This window comes from Nycticebus coucang, chromosome 7, assembly GCF_027406575.1.
Source record: "Nycticebus coucang isolate mNycCou1 chromosome 7, mNycCou1.pri, whole genome shotgun sequence".
Taxonomy (NCBI): domain Eukaryota; kingdom Metazoa; phylum Chordata; class Mammalia; order Primates; family Lorisidae; genus Nycticebus; species Nycticebus coucang.
The window spans coordinates 32,303,087-32,322,153 of record NC_069786.1 but is presented as its reverse complement, the minus strand read 5'-3'; the positions used below and the strand labels follow the sequence as shown (position 1 = coordinate 32,322,153).

The following is a 19,067-nucleotide window of genomic DNA, read 5'->3' as shown; positions in this document are numbered from 1 at the left end:
ATGAGAAAAAAATATGAATTACTAAGGCTTATATCTTTAAGGCTTTCAAAGATTTAAAAAATAAAAAAGATTGCATTGTTTGCAATGCTGCCTTTAAAAAAATGTCTTGGAATGAAGCTTTCTGATTTATATCAAGGCCATTCTACTTACTAGTTTGATGATTAATCACCCTGATAATTCAATATCCTTAGTTGTAATATGGAGTAAGCATCTATTCTCCCTACTGTGGTTATTTTTCAATTTCACAAATAGGGCACATTAATATGTCCTTTCTAAAAAATATTCAAATATATATTTAGAGAAAACATCAACATTACTTATTACTCTTTTTTATTGCTGACTCCTTCACAAATTTCTAAAGTTAAAAAGTTGGACGTCTTTGTTACTCATCTTAGCAGTCTTTTCAAGTCAGAACATGTTGGTTTAAGTAATTCTTTATGAATGTACCATAATTGTATTCAAATATTTTGCCACTGATAGATATTTAGAATATATACATGTTTTCACTCTCACAAAAAAACTCTAGAGTGACAACCTCAAACAAACGTGCAAGTATTTCACTGGAATAGAGTCACAAGATTGCTGAATCAAAGGCTGTGAGAGTTTGGAAACTTGGTTTAAACTGGAAAATTGCTTCTAACATACTTTACCTGTTATGATCTCATGTATACGAGGTCATCGTTTTCTGTATCCACAGCAATATTGGATATTATCACACTCTCTAAGGTTTGAGAATGAGTTAGCAAAACGTTTGATGCTTCAGTACATCTGTTTAAATATTTACTAATTAATTTGTGTGTCGTTTATGAAATATGCTTCTATCTTTCCTATTCCCTTAAAGTGGCTTTGAAAGAATTCCTCACACTGTGAAGGAAAATTTTGTCATAATATACTTTCTACCTTTAGCCAAATTTCAGTATAGTTTCTTGACTAATTGCTGAGAAACGTTTATTGAAGTCTTTCACAAGGATTGCTATCTGTCAAATACCTTTGTATTTTTCGCTGTGTTCTAATTTAAATTCAAAGCTATTAACATATTTTAACACTGTTTTTATTGGGTATTTCAGTATTTATGACCGATGTGATTCTGGTGAATAATAACATTTATTATGATTAAATATTTCTTTATATCCCTTTTTAAAATTCCGTTAAATGTATGCATAATGAGAAACATTTAGTCTAATGTTAGTATTGCTAAATCTCCATAATTTTATTTAGTATCTGCCTTCTATTCTGTTAACACTGAAATATTTTCAAATTTTGTGTTATTTTCAACTTTGTCTCTCTTCGCAGTGTTTACTTTAAATCAAAATTCAAATGAGAATTTACCTCTTCTTCATAAAAAAAGTAACTCATTCTATTTTCATGTGATTGATGCATTTTGCTTTATTCTTGCCATTTTATTTTATTGAACAGCTTTCTTTTTTAATTTTCTTATTTCTTTTCCTTTTCCTTTGATTGTTTTCTTAATTTCACCATTTTTTTCTCTAATGCTTTGCCATGTAGATATAGAATTGAAATCTGTTGCGTGAACCGAGACGCGAACGAGCAGCAGCTTTGCTGTAGGTGTAAACTCGCTCCTGTAATTATTAAGTCAAGAAACAGACTATACACCGTTTGATGGCATATAGCAAAGTTCTTTATTCCACGTTTAAGTTTTATACTCTTCCAGTAACGTACACACCTAATCCATTATCTATTAGCTGAATTTGAACTTGAAAGGAAATTTATCATATCAATGTAACCACTTGTGTAGTAAATCTCTTCCTCTAAACAGTGACTAGTTTTCCGAGCAGGGCACAAAGACGAAAACAGCTATAGGGAGGGAAACAGAGTTAATCTTCAAGCATTCACTCAGTTTACTCAGTATGAAGTAACGACTGTGACCTTCCTTCAGGGCAGAGCACCTGTAGACCTCTGACAATATGTTGTTAACATATGTCAACCCTCTGGCCCGTATCTCTGAGGAAGGGCGGCATGCCCTTGGATCTCAGGCTTCACGGGGTGTACTGCTTCAGAGAAAAGGCCTAAGGAATTTTCCAAAGAGCCTAACTCTGTGAGTAACCCAGGGGGGTCCAAGCCTCTTAAGCCTCTGGAAGAAAAGCATGTCATTTTAAACTCACACTGAATTTACTTTGTGTGCTTGATGTAGGATAAGTTTATTTCTAAATATTATCCTACAAAATCTGTTGGCTACTTTCACATTTCTAAAACATTTATTAAGTCAGACCTAATAAATATTTATACCTTCCATTTTCTTACCAGAAAATTAGAATGCCATTTAATACATTCATTGCTGATCCTTCTTAGTTTGAATATTCTTCAGATTTTTAACACAAGATAGCTATCAATATTTTCCACATAAAGCAAAATAAATTATTCAGAATTAAATTTAAGATTTATTAAATTGTTTGCTCATGCTGTTTTCCATGGATTTATTTTTAATTTTTCTGTGGCATACAGCTTATTAGAAAAATCTCAATTATCTCTTATGTTAGAATGCAAGTACAGCCAAGCAAAGAATTGTTACCTCGACACATTTTCTTTCCCACTTCTGTGCCAAAGTCAGGTGAACTCTGATTACAGAGCACATTTATGATCCAAAGATTGGTTTAATTGTGCACAAGCAGGCATTGGGTCCTCAGCCATTGCTTATCTATTAGAGTGACAACCCTTAAACAAGCCAATGGGGCAGGAGAACTGAAAAAATGTGAGTTCCTGCCTGTCTATTTATTTCTGAGCTGAACTCTGATTGTTGTAAATATTCATATTTACTTTCAAAAGCATGGAGAAGACAATAGTCCCACGTGGCATCAAGAACTGTGTCCATCTCCAAGCTACATCCTCAAGACTCTCAAATTTAGATTGACTTCACTCAGAACTCCCAAATTCAGACTGACCTCACCAGACTGTCAAACATTTTGGATGTTTCTTTACTTTGTGAAAATGTTACTTGTCTCACACTGCTGAGGTTATGCTCTCACCAAAAATGGCAGACTCTGGCTTGGTTTAGATATTAATTTAAATTTCATGCCCATCTTTTATATTTAAGAACAACATAGTGTTACTAAAGAACAAGTGACTTCCTCAGGTCTGCACTTCTGTAAACCAGCTGTTACATGAACTTTATATTTTGAACCAGAGACACATTAGTGGTATATCAAAATCCCACAGTGAGACTGGAATGTTTCTCTTCTTTCTTTGTTAGCGTAATAAACCTTTATTATTTACCCATTGGTTGTCAGGAAAAGTTAAGTTTAAAAACAATGTTTATTATCTTATTTTTATAAATAGTGATCAATTCAAGACCGTATATGTTATAAATTGCATATCCTTCTCAAAGCACCCAGTGTCATAGACTGGTGAATATCCTAGTAGCAGTGGCAAATGCATTCCTTTCCTGACATTCTAACAGTTCTCAAAATCATGGGATATTTTCATTTACTTTGTATTTAGACCACAATTTTATTGCACAGTTTTTGTTTTCTAGCATATCTGTCTTTTTAGTTCTCAACTTTGTGTCCTCAGTGCATATACATTTTCTGAAAGAGAAAAGATACTAAAGAAGGAATTATAAAATCATTGACTGAATGAGTAGAAGCCGAATAAAGCATTTGTATGAAAATATTCTTTACCATAATTTCATAGTGGACACAGCATGCTACTGCTTCTATTTCTTAGGAATTACCTAATCTAATACCATCATTTCTTATTTAAGGAAATCAAGGAATAGAGACGTTAAGACACTGGAACAAGATCACAAACTGGTTAGTGCAATGGTTCTCAATCTACATAATGCTGCGGCCCTTTAATACAGTTCCAGTGGGTTGTGACCCACAGGTTGAGAACTGCTGGGTTAGTGGAAAGTGTGGGACCTAAACTCAATTTCCTTATTCTCAAGCCAGCCTCCTTTCTATTCCACATCATTTCCTCAATTTGCTGATATATTACCCTGAATGTCCACAGATCTAGGTGCAGTGGACCTTAATTCTGGAGCTCTCTGATGACAAAAGAATGTTGGCTTTTAAAAAAATTAATGTTATTCATCTAAAACTTCAGAAAAATTACTAGTCAGTATATGTATTGCAAGAAACCAATGTTAACTGAATTTGTTACATTTGTTTTGATTGTACAGAGTTAATAAGATTATTATTTTCCATCTCAAATATTGATATGTTGAATTTTCCATACATGCCTTGTTTTACTAGTCAATTAAGTCCAATTAAGAGTCTTTTAAAAATCCATTTAAATCACATTTCTGTTTAATAAACTTTTGAGTGAAGAACCGATCAATTCATGTTTCTTCTCATTTTTCTTTTAACAAATCAATACTTAGTGATGTCATAATAGATAGGAAATTAATTGAAATCAGATTCTTTTTCCTAATCACAGACTTAAGATATTGCCAACATCTGTATTTTAAAACTCTACTAAGAATGTAAATTTTATAGTTTGGGAATCATAAATTCAACATACTGTTTAAAAATTCTATAGGATCTGCTAAATTCTCATCATATAAGTTTTGTTGACACAATATTGCTAGTATCGCAGAAATACCAGATTAAACTCACACCTGGAGAAATGTCATGATTTCTTCTTATAAGACTGTGAATAAGTTCCTTAGGTAGCATTATCATTTTAGTCATAACTATTGCAGCTTTGCGCCATAAAGAACCTTTAGAGTAACGGCACAGCATGTCTTTCTCTATCCAAACTTGGCTTTAAAGCAGAAGCAGGTTTGGATACATTGAGATTTGGATACAGATGCAGTAGAAACTCAGACAAAGACAAGCTAGAATCAGGAAGATATATGAAACAGGTAGCTTTATACCAAAGACACTAGGCTGAGTGACTTATAAAAAGGTAGGGCCACTGTGACTGAAAACCTGGCTCTGATGCTATTATCTACATCTGCTGAAAACAAAAATTGCACATTTTGTGAAGAGAAGTTCAGAAACAAGTATGAACACAAGGGATATGTTTTACACACATACAAATACATATTTTTTAGTATATTACAGGGTAGGTGCAAGGTAGGAGTTAATATCTTTTATTAGCTCCTCAAGAACTACTTTTTTCTCTTTACAGGACTCTGTGCCCAGGAATGTTAACCCACAGAGACTTTGAGAAAAGAGGAGGACCTCCCATGCTCTTGGGGCTTCTAGCTTTGTTAAATCAAAGAAGGAGGAAAGGAGAAAGTAGTCAAAATATTTAATCTCCCTTCAGGGTTGTCAAGGAAGCACTGCATTCCCTAAATCTCCACTGCCAAGAAATGGTATCAGGGAACCTTGTGATATGAATTGAATGTTTTGTGCCCCAAAATTCATTTGTTAGAAACCTTAATTCCCAATGTGCTGGTTATTTTGAAGTGAGGCTTATGAGAGGTGATTATGTTTATATGAGGTTATGATGATTGGATTACTGTCCTTATAAGAAGAGGAAGCAACCAGACAGAGCCTTCTCTCCATCATGGACATAGTAGGGAGAAAAGGATACAGTAGCCATCTCCAATCCAGGAATAGAATCCTCCCCAGAAATGGAACCCTGCTGAAACCTGATCTTGGACTTTGCGACCAGAACTGGGAGGAAAAAAATTTGTGTTAAGTCACTCAGTTTATGGCATTTTGTTATGGCAGCATACCTTGGCTCCATCCCTGTGGTTCATCTGTCCAGAAAAAAGCTAGGACCCATGAGAATTCATTTGGGTGATATGTAGCAGTCACTATATCTATTTTAACTGCAGCATTTCATGCAAGTGTTTTAGTAGCCATGGAAGATGCACATGCCCAGTAGTAGCCCTTTACTTGATTGCTACTGAACCAAGCTCTATGGTAGGATTTTGGGGCTTCATCACTGACCTCAAATGCCTGAGCCTGGACTTCTGGCATTTTCAGGCATTCCTTTGAATAAACTTAACACATTCTTAAATCAGCCACAGTGTCTATTGCTTTCATCTACGAATGCTGACATAGTTGTTCTAAAAATATTATTAGTTGCAGTGATTGTACAGTTACTATAAATAGTGTGTTTAATATAGATTATTTTGGGGCTATTTGCAGAAAAAATAGTTGAATGTTTTGGTTGACTCTTTCCCTAGTGACAAACCACCTGTATTGTTCTGGGGGAAAATCTGATATTTACACCTAAACTATAATTACACCTGGTTGTGTATCCCTAGCTGTAAGGTGACTGGTCAATTTGGTTAAATCGATCAATTCAGTCCAACCAGTCAGATGTACTGCAACATACAAAATTTCTCCCTGCAGATAACAAGGTTAATACGTATCATCTCCTGTGCTTTCTTTGCTAAAACAAGTTAACACGTAAGTTGGTTGTTCCTCAGATAGGTTCACCTAAGGCCATACTGTGGTTTGGCTCATTATTTACCTGAGGTGGCTATAAAATCACTCAATTTAAATTACAATGTACTGCATCACAGTGAAAGCCATTTTCTGAGTTTTATTATATTAGGGAACAATTTCAAGCTGTTTTACAAATCTTCTAGAATTGTATAAAGGGAGGTGTTGTGTAAAAGCCATTTAGACTGGCATATGTGATGGTTAAGGCATCTTTTATTACTATTCAACAGGCATAATGCATATGCTTTTTGTTTCACATGCAACGAGCTTTCAGTGTTATATATTTACAGATCAAAATATTATAGTTATACTTTGATTCTGGTTAGTGCTTGAATTAAACTAAAATAAGCTTCATTAAATCTTTTCTTTTTGTCCTCAGGGTGAAATGTAAAAGTTTCCCACAAAATTCCTTTTCTACTTCTCTGTATACATTTAAATTACCCAGTGTTCATGTGTTCCCTTCTACTTCAACCTCAGTCTTTCTATTCACCAACTACCCCCACTCCTTAGCCACAAAGTATTTACATGTATCCCCAATCTTTCTAAGATTTCTTTCAACTGCTAAATGCATAAGTTTTATTTACTCATTCTTATTGGAAGACAGCCGGTTGTTTACCTCAAGATGGTGTTGGGAATTTATAGGTTTCCAGTGTATTTGTTAATAGAAACTTTCTGATGAAAATGCATAATCCAAAAATAAGAAAAGGAACTCTCTAGAAGTCTGGTTCCATCCAAATTTTGCCAGTGAATAAGTGCACTTAACTTTGGAGTTTCCCTTTTTCCTTCCTTCTCATGTGAAGATGAGAGAATTAGACTAAGATAAATTTTAGCTCTAAAATTCAGTAATAACTTTAGGCCCCCTGACAGACTATTGAGAAAATTGATTTGAATGCAAGAAAATTGATTTGAGTGCACACGGCCACCTACTGTATCTCTGTATGTGGACAGAAGCATATTAACATTCTGAGATAACAAAGTGCGCAACACATACATGATAGACTAATAAGGATGGTCACAGGTTTTTTTATACTTTTCCCATTGATATTCCTTCTCGGATACAATGGAAAGGTTGTCAATTACCAAGTCGCTAAGCGACTGTCATCTTTTCTTTCTGTCTCTTGGAACTCTTTATTTTTTGAACTCATGTGTTGAGAAAGTAAAGCACCATGAACAAGAAAAGTGTCCCCCAGCCAACAGTCCCAAATGACCTTCCAGCTATCAGCTGGTGACAACTTGCCAGCCTTGTGAGTGAGCATCTTGGAAATGAGTACTCCAGCTTCAGGTGAGACATCCAAGCTGATGCCTCATGGAGCTGAGATAAACACTCTCTCAGAGACCTGTTCAAAATGCAGATTCGTAACAAAGTAAATGATTATTGTTATTGTTCTGAGCAACCAAGTTTTGGAGCAGTGTCCCCCAGCTGTAGATAACTGAGATAACACACAAGCACCACTGCTCCAACTGTCAGTCCTTTTAATTCTTTGTGTTGTGCCACATATGTAGTTATATGTACATAAGCAGGGGGAATTACTTTGGAAATGCACAGTCCAGAGAAGTACCGGCAATTGTGTGATGAAGAAACAAAAAAACGATTGAAAGATCCAGCAGAACTTGCCAAAACAGTAAAAGTATAAACTCAGGAAAAGCAATAGGCTCACTGCTAATTTTTTTTTTTAAATATGTGTTTATTATTTTTGACACTTGAAACAATAATGTAATAATAAAGAAATGATTAAGGATTTGTGAAACACAGTGTACAGTGAAGGTTCTACTGATTATATTTACATACTATATCAACAAGGTCGCACATGTTTCTACAAAATTGATAACAAAGGAAAAGGAGCAATTTTTTTTTTTTTTTTTTTTTTATTGAGACAAGAGTCTCACTCTGTCTTGGGTAGAGTGTCACGGCGTCATAGCTCACAGCAATCTCAAACTCTTGGGCTCAAGAGATCCTCTGGCCTTAGCCTCATGAGTAGCTTGGATTACAGGCACTAATCATAAGGTCTGGCTAGTTTTTCTAATTTTAGTAGAGACAGGATCTCGTTCTTGCTCCAGCTGGTCTCTAACTCTTGAGCTCAAGCAATTCACCTGCCTCAGTCTCCCAGAGTTTGAGAGGCGTGAGCCACTGTGACCGGCTTAATTGTTTTTCTTTTGTTTCTGTTGCACTCAGTCTGCTTTCCTCTAACAACAGTCTTAATTTTTTTTATTTCCTCCTTCCCCAGTAGCAGACCACACACAGCGAAGGTGCAGCTTCTCCCACAGCTGCAGGGCAGCCATATCATATAGACCCAGACCAGTCAGCATGTCCTAAATTCTTGGCTATCACCATAAAACCTGTGATGACCACATGCTAATGAAGGGTGTGCAGTACACACTGCCCCTAGACTTGAACCCAAGCAGCGACAGCAGCAGAAGCTCCATCTCACCACCGTGGATTATCTCAGAGCAGAGCCAGCTGGGGGAAAATAGACAAAATAGATGTGGAGACGGCCTGTCACGGCCCGATGGATTCACTGAGCCCAAGTCCAGATAATTTAGAAGTTCATATAACTAACTGCCTTCCATGTCATGTGACAACTCGTTAGGAATTACCTTATTACTGAAAACATTTTGAATCTGATTTTCAGTCATTTTTAACTAATAGAATTCTAATTCATAGACTTATTTATTTACACAATCCAGATCACTACTTTCGGACTGCCTCATATTTGGATTGTAAGATATCAAAAATAGCATTTTCAGACCTTTGCAGTGTTCTTTTCTTTGAAGCATTTAAAATATTATTTTTAGAGTGGCTCATTGACAATATTTCAGATCTGTGTTTAGTACTTTGATGTTTAAACTTACATGGAATTCACAGCGGAAATTGTTTTCTAAGCCTTTCTAAAGAGAAAGGTTTTGAGTGTTTGATAGGTTTTAAATGCCTCTTGAAACATGGTGGCTAGCAACTACCGCTGAGGGTCACTGCTAATTTTAACATTGATTTTATCCTCTGTATTGTGTCTCTTCTTTAAAGTTGATAATATCAGTTGCATTGCCATACTGTGCTACTATATATATATATATATAGTATATATAAAGTTGACAAACAAAACTTGAAGAAAGTAAATGATCCAATTTTAAAATCATAAAATTAATTTTGAGAACAAATGGCTATTTCTATCTAGCATTTAATAACAACAACAACAAAAATGCAGTCTTCATGATACAGGACAGGTGGCGCCCCAGCTGGAGGACCTGCCACATTGCCTCCTCCTTGGCCAGCAAAGGAACCAGTGGGCTGGAGGGTAGGCAAGGCCCTCCACTCCGCCACCTTCCACCAGGCTCTAGTAGCCAGAGGAGCTGGACAACTGTTGGGAAGACATCCTGCCTTGGTGTCTTCTTCCCCTTGCACTTCCAGCTGAATGGGGAACCCCACCTTTCCTAGGCCTGGTCAATTTCATGTATGTTTTCTAGGCCTGAATAAAAGGGATTGTAACCATTCATTAACTGAGTTTGGGCCCATGCCACTAAATGTAACAACTGAGTTATGGCTGAATGTAACTTTAGAGGACCCAAGCCTGCTAAATGTAACAATTGTATTTTGGCTACATAACCCCATGATACTATATATACCCCTGAGCAAAGAGCCCAGGGAGAGACAGAAAGGGAGCCAGAGAGCTTGTTCCCCAAGTTGGGTTCTCTCTGCCAGGATTTTTGGTGTTTTTGTATTCTTTTCTTTTCTGTAAGTAAATCCTGTCTTACCACTGATATGTACTCTGTGGATTCATTCTTCGAATCACTGAGGCCAAGAACCCTTGAAGACGAAATTCTGGTATCGTTAAAACTTCATAAGTACTTTACTGTGTGCCCAACTTTGAGCAAATGTGTTAGATCATGTATCTCCCCATACTGGTTAATGCTATTAAGTTTTAATATAGGTTAGGAAGTAACTTTTTAAGATCAACTGCTTTATTATTATTGGTGTTGTAATTTTCACTGAACTCAGACCAACGATTGTTGAGTCTGTGGAGCAAAATTAAGCAAGAACTTTCCGAACATGTTTCCTGTTTGCCAGAAATTCCAGTCCACGCGTGATGACAGCCCTAAAGGCAGAAAGCGGCAGTCAGCACTTCATCATTCTCCCACACTTCCTCTCATGCCTTTTTCTCAAAGTCTTGAACCCCTCTATTGGAACTTCAGGAAAAATAAAGCACACTATTATCACAAGAAGTTCAACAGTCCCATAGAGTGTAATCTTTGGAAATATAAGTCATAACAGTTTCACTCTGAAGGCACAATTCCAATTTAAAATTTCTTGATTGTTGGGTCTAGATTACATCTACGTACATCTCTGCAAGTTGAGTCTCAAATGAAAATTAATAGAATAATATTCAAGTTTGGTCCAATTTATTCAGTCAAATTTCTTTTTCAGTAAGCGTGTTAGAATTCAGGGTTTGAGGATTTCAGTTTTTGTTGTGAAATATAACTTCAACCTTCCCCTTTTACTTTGCGGCAGACAATACTATTGCTCAGGATGTTAGAGTAACATGAAGACAGGTGTTGCTGGACTTTTGTAACATAATAATTACTGTTGATTTAATGTCTGCTCATAGAACTGTTTCCTTATAAAAGAAACTTCGAGCATGCTATTGCTATTGTACTCATATTTATTTTTATTATTATTTGTCAGTAGCTTTCATTTATTAATGACTGGGATTTAAACTGTTCAACCTAAATAAAAAAATTGACTTGTTATTTATCACTTCAAGGTTGGGCTATATTTATTATATCCTAGATTCAACACAGGAAAAAATAATTTTAGAAAAAGACTTCCAAGATAATGGAGTCTTTTCTCTTTTAAAGATTTACAATTTTGGTCTTCAAAAATCTCAACATTTTGTAAATTATATTTTTCTCCTTTTTTATAACTGGATATTTTTATCCTTATTTGAAAATAATTAAGCATCTAAAACCGAGTAATAGGTCAGCATGGTGGTACCCGTGTAACACTGTCCGTGTGCGAACGAGACAGTGGTGGAAGTTCGAGTCTGGGGTTGGGAGTCAGAGTCATGATGCTGAGGACCCTGTGGAGGGCGCTGAGTTCCATTCGGATTCAGGCAGTGACTCAGACACCAGTCCTTGGGCTGCTGGGGAGAGAAAGCGCCAGGCTTCCGTCCAGCCAGTGGGGCCTGCAGCCTCGAACCCTGCCCTGTCTTTTCTGCTTAGGTCTCCTCCTCCAGGCCGCCCGCAGACACACCATCCAGAAACCAGTCCAGCCCAGACAAGATGATGAGCCTTCCACGCTGCTCAAAGACTACCAGAACGTCCCTGGAATTGAGAACGTTGATGATGTCGTGAAAAGACTTATCTTTGGAAATGGCCAACAAGAAGGAGAAGCTAAAAATCAAGCAACAACAGTTGATTAAAAAGGTCGTGGCAAACCCTGAAGACACAAGATCTCTGGAAGCTCGAATTGTTGCCTTGACCGCCAAGATACGCAATTATGAAGAACATACACAGAAACATCGAAAGGACAGAACCCACAAACGCTATTTGCTGATGGGCATCGACCAGAGAAAAAAGATGCTCAAAACCCCCTGTAAAACCAACTACGATGTCTTTAAGAAGACATGCAGAGAGCTGGGAATGGAGTATACTTTTGCCACTCTGTATTACAGAAGAGCCCATCCGCGATTCGTGACCAGGAGGCTCAAAAGCTGAAGAGACAAAAGAAGGCCTTAAAAGCTGCAAAAGGGGCAGCTTGAAAACAAGACCAGAGGAACCTAGAGAGCCTTCCCCAAGCCTTCCCAGAGGCACTCAAAGAAAACTAATAAATTCTGAGCCAGGTGCAGTGACTCTACATATGTAATCCTAGCACCTTGGGAGGCTAAGGCAGGAGGGTTACTTGAGGCCAGGAGTTTGAGACCAGCCTGGCCAAATAGTAAGACTCCATCTCTACAAAAAAAAAAAAAATCTATTAGTTGAGCTTGGTGGCACATACCTGTAGTCCAGCTATTTTGGAGGCTGAGCCAGAAGGATTGCTTGAACCCAGGAGTTCAAGGCTACAGTAAGAAGTGCTCATGCCACTGCACTCTAAGTGACAGTGCAAGACTCTATCTCAAAAATAAAGGAAACCAATAAATTCTGTTAAAAAAATAAAACTAAGTAATATATGTAAAATGTGGTATTTAGAAACCGTAAGAATACTAGAATCAGTATCTATAGCTGTTTTTTCTTCCCATAATTTATTCAGAGAAGTCGTCTAGTTTTATGAAAACTACAAATCCTACATACTAAACAACTGAATATGTCTCATTTCTAATTGTTTTCCTTCTGTACTGTAGAAAATTAAGTTAACATTTGTTCCATTCCAAACACAAAAAATAACATTTTGATGTATTTCTAGAAAAAAATAACACATAATAAAATATGTGTCTTACTTACATTTAATCAAATACTTCTATTGTAAAATAATATGATTGAAGCATTACTTCCTTAAACATACATAAAAAAATCACTGGTATGTGTACACGACACTTCTTATGGCTTTAGAGAACTCATCTACAATTTTCCTGTAAAAATATATTGATATACATATAGGATAACCCCAAAATGATAACTATCTTTTATCATTCCTCTCTTAAAACAATGTTAGAAAACTCTATTTTTATATTCAAGGTTTTCATATGCTAAGATTATCAACAAAAGATAAAGAAATTGAGATCATTTTATAATGTAATTTTCATAATAATTATGTAATTTGACATCTGCAAATTACTAAAATGCATAGATCAAAAACAAAGCCACATGTATGAACATTTGATTCATCTCTTGTGGAACCATCCTGAGTGAAAACTACCTTTACCATAATCCTCGAGGGACTTGAGGAAATGTGACATTATTCAATATCCACTATGTAAGTTAATTTAGAATCTAAAGAGAAAATAATATCCAAAAAATTAGTATGCCTTCGCATTTCTGATGAAAATCATATAATGAATGAAGTTTTTTTATTCCCCTATCTGCCAGGAAGCTCAGGTTCTAATTATCTTGATCTTTATGATAGGGTATAATTATATTCTTTTATTAGATTATACATTTTATCCTTTCATATTATTATTTTAATATCAATTATCGGGCAAACAAAAGCACTTTGCATTGTTTCTGATTGTTAAATTAATATAAAATAAAGATGGCATCACACTTCAACCCTTATCATAATTATTAGATAATTTCAAGTAGTAGGATTTAAATTAAAAAGTCACATATCAGGAGTGGCTTGTTTTCATATGTCTCCCATTGGTTTGTCACTGTTTTAAAGGATAAGGGAAAGCTATGAAAAATAGATTATAGTCTTAGATTATAGGAAATAAAAATACACTGCCTTAATATCGCAAGATATGTTTTTAGATTTGCTTTTGATCTGAAATCCTCAAGGCTAGCCATTGTAAATAGCATATATCTCTTTATTTTGTGACATCAATTTTTTTTATCCACTTTAATGTGGAAAATTTGGTTTGGGGATGCAGCTCTCACACAAAACCGATAATAGTATTGCTTTTGTTTTTGTTTTTGATTTTTCTTTTCTTTTTTTTTATTGTTAAGTCATAGCTGTGTACATTAGTGCAATCAAGGGGTACAATGTGCTGGTTTCATTTACAATCTGAAATATTCTGATCAAACTGTTCAATGTAGCCTTCATGGCATTTTCTTAGTTATTGTATGTAGACATTTATATTCTGCCTTTAGTAAGTTTCACCAGTACCCATTCTAAGATGTACCATAGGTGTGGCCCCACCCATTACCCTCCCTCCACCAAAACCTCCCCCCTCCCTTCCCCTTCCTTGGCCCTTTCCCCATAGTCTTGTGCAATAGTTGGGTTATAGCCTTCATGTGAAAGCTATAATTTAGCTTCATAGTAGGGCTGAGTACATTGGATACTTTTTCTTCCATTCCTGAGATATTTTGCTAAGAAGAATATGTTCCAGCTCCATTCATGTAAACATGAAAGAGGTAAAGTCTCCATCTTTCTTTAAGGCTGCATAATATTCCATGGTATACGTGTACCATAATTTACTAGTCCATTCGTGGGTCAATGGGCACTTGGGCTTCTTCCATGACTTAGCAATTATGAATTGGGCTGCAATATGCATTCTGGTACAGATGTCTTTGTTATCTTGTGATTTTTGGTCTTCTGGGTATAAAACTAGTAAAGGAACTATAGGATCGAATGCAGGTCTATTTTTAGGTCTCTAAGTATTCTCCAAACAGCCTTCCAGAAGGAACGTATTAGTGTGCATTCCCACCAGCAGTGTAGAAGTGTGCCCTTTTCTCCACATCCACGCCAACATCTCTGGTTTTGGGATTTTGTTACGTGGGCTACTCTTACTGGGGTTAGGTGATATCTCAAAGTAGTTTTGATTTGCATTTCTCTGATGATTAAGGATAATGAGCTTTTTTTCATGTGTTTATAGATTGTGCATCTGTTTTCTTTACAGAAATTTCTCTTCAAGTCCCTTGCCCACCCTGAGATGGGATCACATGTTCTTTTCTTGCTAATATGTTTGAGTTCTCTGTGGATTCTGGTTATTAGATCTTTATCGGAGGTATAACCTACAAATATTTTCTCCCATTCTGAGGGCTGTCTGCTTGCTTTGCTTACCGTGTTCTTGGCTGTGCAGAAACTTTTTAGTTTGATCAGGTAGTGTATTTTTGATACTGCTTCAATTGCCTGGGGAGTCCTTCTCATAAAATATTCACCCAGGCCGATTCCTTCAAGAGTTTTCCCTGCACTTTCTTCAAGTATTTTTATATTTTCATGTCTTAAGTTTAAATCTTTTGTCCAGTGAGAGTCTATCTTAGTTAATGGTGTAAATTTCAGTCTTCTACAGGTTGCCAGCCAGTTCACCCAGCACCATTTGTTAAATAGGGAATCTTTTCTCCACTCAATGTTTTTAATAGGCTTGTCAAAGATCAAATAACGGTAAGTAGCTGGATCATCTACTTCTCTGTTTTTCTGCCAATACCATGCTGTTTTGATGAATATCAATTTATAGTAGTCTCAGGTCTGGTAGCGTGATTTTTCCTGCTGTGTTTTTATTGCTGAGTAATGTTTTTGGCTATTCAAGGTTTTTTCTGATTCCATATAAAACGAAGTATTTTTTCAAGATCTTTAAAATATGACAATGGAGTTTTAATAAGAATTGCGTTAAAATTATATATTGCTTTGGGTAGTATAGACATTTTAACAATGTTGATTCTTCCCAGCCACGAGCATGGTATGTTTTTCCATTTGTTAACATTTTCAGCTGTTTTTCCATTTGGTATGTTTTCCATTTGTTAACATTTTCAGCTGTTTTCAGGAGTCTGTTGTTATCTCTCTCTTTGTAGAGATCTTTCACATCCTTTGTTAGGTATACTCCCAAATATTTCATCTTCTTTGGCACTACTGTAAAAGAAATAGAATCCTTTACTGTTTTTTCGGCTTGGTTATTGTTGGTATATGTAAAGGCTACAGATTTATGGGTGTCGATTTTGTAGCCTGAGACATCTCTGTATTTCTTGATCACTTCTAAAAGTTTGTAGTAGAATACCTAGTGTTTTCCAGATATATGATCATATCATCTGCGAAGAGTGAAAGTTTGATCTCTTCTGATACTTTGTGAATACTCTTAATCACATTTTCTTCCCTAATTGCAATGGCTAAAACTTCCATTACAATGTTAAAGAGCAATAGAGACAATGGGCAACCTTGCCTGGTTCCTGATCTAAGTGCAAATGATTTCAATTTAACTCCATTCAATATGATATTGGCTGTGGGTTTGCTGTAGATGGCCTCTATTAGTTTAAGAAATGTCCCTTCTATACCTATATTCTTACGTGTTCTGATCATGAAGGGATGCTGGATATTATCAAAAGCTTTTTCTGCATCAATTGAAAGAATCATATGGTCCTTCTTTTTTAGTTTGCTTATGTGCTGAATTACATTTATAGATTTACATATATTGAACCAGCCTTGAGACCCTGGGATAAATCCCACTTGGTCATGGTGTACAATTTTTTTAATGTGTTGTTGGATTCTGTTTGTTAGGATCTTATTGAGTATTTTAGCATCAATAATCATTAGTGATATTGGTCTTTAATTTTCTTTTCTGGTTGGGTCTTTCCCTGGTTTGGGGATCAAGACGATATTTGCTTCATAGAATGTGTTGGGTAATATTCCTTCTTTTTCTGTATTTTGGAAGAGGTTTAGTAATATAGGTACTAGTTCTTTAAAGGTTTGGTAGAATTCTGACTTAAAGCCGTCTGGTCCTGTGCTTTTCTTTTTAGGGAGATTTTGTATGGTTGATGCTATTTCAGAACTTGATATAGGCCTGTTCAACATTTCCACTTCATACTGGCTAAGTCTTGGTAGGTGATGTACTTCCAGGTATTGGTTGATTTCTTTCAGATTTTCATATTTCTGAGAGTAGAGTTTCTTGTTGTATTCATTAAGGATTTTTTTAATTTCTTAGGGTCTGTTGTTATTTCATCATTACCATTTCTGATTGATGAAATTAGAGATTTTACTCTTTTTTTCCTGGTTAGGTTGGCCAAAGGTTTATCTATTTTATTGATCTTTTCAAAAAAACCGATTTATTGATCTGTTGTATAAGTCTTCTGTTTTCAATTAAATTTAATTCTGCATTGATTTTGGTTATTTCTTTTCTTCTGCTGGGTGTGGGGTTGGAGTGTTCTTCCTTCTCCAGTTGCTTGAGATGTCCCATTAAGTTATTAACTTCCTCTCTTTCTGTTTTCTTGAGGAAGGCTTGCAGTGCTATAAATTTCCCTCTTAGGAATTCCTTTATAGTATCCCAGAGATTCTGGTAATTCGTGTCTTGATTGTTGTTTTGTTCCAAAAATTTGGTGATTTCCTTCTTAATCTCATCTATAACCCCTGTATCCTTCAGCATAAGGTTGTTTAGCTTCCATGTTTTTGTATAGGTATGCAGGTTCCTGTTGTTATTGAGTTCAACTTTTATTCCATGATGGTCTGAGAAGATGGAAGGAATAATTTCTATTTTTTTAAATTTGCTGAAGTTAGATTTGTGGCCTAGGATGTGGTCGATTTTGGAGTATGTTCCATGGGCTGATGAGAAGAATGTGTATTGAGTTTTGATGGGATGAAATGTTCTGTAGATGTCTGTTAAGTCCAGATGTTGTATGATTAAGTTGAAATCTAAAATTTCTTTGCTTAGCTTCTTTTTGGAGGATCTATCCAGCACTGCTAAAGGGGTGTTAAAATATCCAACTACTATGGAGCTGGGGGAAATCAAGTTGCTCATGTCTGTTAGAGTTTCTCTTATAAATTGAGGTGCATTCTGGTTGGGTGCATAAATATTAATAATTGAAATCTCATCATATTGAGTATTACCTTTAACAAATATGAAGTGTTCATCCTTATCCTTCCTTATTTCAGTTGGTTTAAAGCCTATTGCATCTGTGAATAGGATTGCAATGCCTGCTTTTTTCTGCTTTCCATTTGCCTGGAGTATAGATGACCATCCCTTCACCTTGAGTCTATATTTGTCTTTTAATGTAAGATGCAATTCTTGTATGCAGCAGATATCCAGCTTGAGTTTTTCTATCCAGTCAGCCAACCTGTGCCTCTTTAGAGGACAATTTAAACCATTCACATTAATTGAGAATATTAATATGCCTTTCGAGAGTCCAGTGAACATTTTTAATCCTTTACTACTGTGGAAATTGGAATTTGATCAAAATTTTCTGGGTGGTTTACTTTTGTGGTGGAGGATTATGCTGGTCTTTATGGAGGATAGGTCTGAGAATATTCTGGAGAGCTGGTTTAGCTATGGCAATTTTTTTCAACATGTGAATGTCATTGAAATATTTAATTTTTCTGTCATAAATGAAAGTCAGTTTAGTTGGGTACAGGATCCTGGGTTGAAAGCTATTATTTATTTATTTATTTTTTTAGGAGATTAAAAGTCAATGACCATCCTCTTCTAGATTGAAAGTTTTCAGCAAAGAGGTCTCACTAATTCTAATATTCTTCCCTTATAGGTGATGGTTTTCTTTTCTCTGGCTGCTTTCAGAATTTTGTCCTTCATATTAACTTTAGTGAAATTGATTATGATGTGTCTGGGGGATGTCTTATTTGGGTTGAGTCCTGCTGGAGTTCAGAAACTGTCTGCTATCTGAATTTTGGAACCTCTTGGCATGTCTGGAAAGTTCTCCTTCATAATCTCATGGAGAAGAGACTCTGTGCCTTGTTAAGCCACTTCCTCTCTTTCGGGGATCCCTATAAGATGAATATTGGTTTTCTTTGAATTATCCCAGAGCTCTCTGAGAGAGTGATCTGTTTCTGCTCTCCATTTCTCTTCCTCTTTGAGAATTTGGGTACATTCTAAAGCTTTGTCTTGAATGTCAGAAATCCTTTCTTCTGCTTGCTCCATTCTGTTACTGAGGGATTCTACTATGTTTCTCAGATCTTTGAGGGCTGCAACTTCTTGTCTCAGTGTGTTAAAATCTTTGGTCATTTGGTCTTTGAATTCATTGAATTCTTGAGATATCTTTTGGATTACTGCTTGGAATTCTAATTTGATCTTATTTGCTATCCAGATTCTGAATTCGATTTCTGACATCTCAGCTATTTGTGCATGGGATTTTGTGCTGTGTCTGCCCCATTGATACTTGTGGGTATTGATCTGCTCTGATTATTCA

At 35.9% G+C, this 19,067-nt stretch overlaps 1 pseudogene; it reads left to right on the top strand.

Annotated features, from left to right (window-relative positions):
* Positions 1 to 11,416: 11,416 nt before the first annotated feature.
* Positions 11,417 to 12,175, top strand: LOC128590661 (28S ribosomal protein S15, mitochondrial-like; annotated as a pseudogene).
* The last annotated feature ends 6,892 nt before the right edge of the window (positions 12,176 to 19,067 follow it).